This window comes from Salvelinus sp. IW2-2015, unplaced genomic scaffold (assembly GCF_002910315.2).
Source record: "Salvelinus sp. IW2-2015 unplaced genomic scaffold, ASM291031v2 Un_scaffold15696, whole genome shotgun sequence".
In the NCBI taxonomy this organism is placed as follows: domain Eukaryota; kingdom Metazoa; phylum Chordata; class Actinopteri; order Salmoniformes; family Salmonidae; genus Salvelinus; species Salvelinus sp. IW2-2015.
The window spans coordinates 1-1097 of NW_019956950.1; the positions used below are offsets into that span (position 1 = coordinate 1).

General features: G+C 47.9%; 1 pseudogene; it reads right to left on the minus strand.

Moving 5' to 3' along the window:
* Window positions 1–5: 5 nt before the first annotated feature.
* LOC112080324 (actin-binding Rho-activating protein-like) lies at window positions 6–981 on the minus strand (annotated as a pseudogene).
* Window positions 982–1097: the final 116 nt, after the last annotated feature.

Below are 1097 nucleotides of genomic sequence, written 5' to 3' on the forward strand. Positions count from 1 at the left end.
TGCCTCTTGGCTCTCAGAAGAATCCCCACCACCTTGTCAGAGACGCGTACGTATCTATCAAACAGTTCTCTGAAAGTGACGCGGGTCTTCCCGTCCGGATCTGGGTCGTTCATAGTCCTGATCACATAGCACATGTCGGTTATCTCACCGTGGATGTGTTGCTCGGCTCGCCTGGCACGTTCGGCTGTTTTGGTGTCCTCCTTGGGGCGTCCGTAACCATCCTCGCCTTGGTGGAGGCGTAGGGACATGGAGTATTCATAGTCAAAGTCCTCACTGAAGGGGTTGAGCTTCTGGTTGACGGTGTTCGTTTAGGACCAGTTCTGCCAGCGGCTGTTCAGATTGACCACGGCACTGTACTTCCTTGAGAGAGCGTTGATCTTGTTGGCGTCATCCAACTCATTTTTGCTCCTGTGAAGAACAATCACCCAAATATTTAACAAAACAATGAAACAATCATCAATCATGGCAACGTTAATTTCCATTGTAAAGCTCTGAACAAGTTTTGCATTAAACTGTTTTATTTGAGCAACAAATGTGCTATTTCAAGTTATTTAGGTGTATTTACAGTATCCCTTACATACTTAGGGGAACGTTTAATGAGGGACCGTCATGCACCATCGCTTGTACACGAATGTTAATACAGTCACCATACTGTTGCAAAGAACATTGAACTCACATTGAGCTGGAGGGTCTTTTGACCCTCACCCATGACTCAACTTTCCCTTTAGGTGAGATGCCGTCACTATCCCTCTGCATGGCCTCCCTGGATTACCCAGTGCTGTCTGTCTGTCCAGGTTTAGAGATGTCTGTCTGTCCAGGTTTAGAGATGTCTGTCTGTCCAGGTTTAGAGCTGTCTGTCTGTCCAGCTTCAGTGCTGTCTGTCTATCCAGGTTTAGTGATGTCTATCTTTCCAGGTTTAGAACTATCTGTCTGTCCAGGAGGTTCATTGCTCTCTGTCTGCCCAGGTTCAGTGCTGTCCATCTGTCCAGGTTTAGAGTTGTCTGTCTGTCTGTCTGTCCAGGTTTATCTTGGCCGCCCTCCGCCTCAAGGGTCCTTTTCTGTGCCTCAGAGTACCCACTTTCCTCTGTGTCCACGCT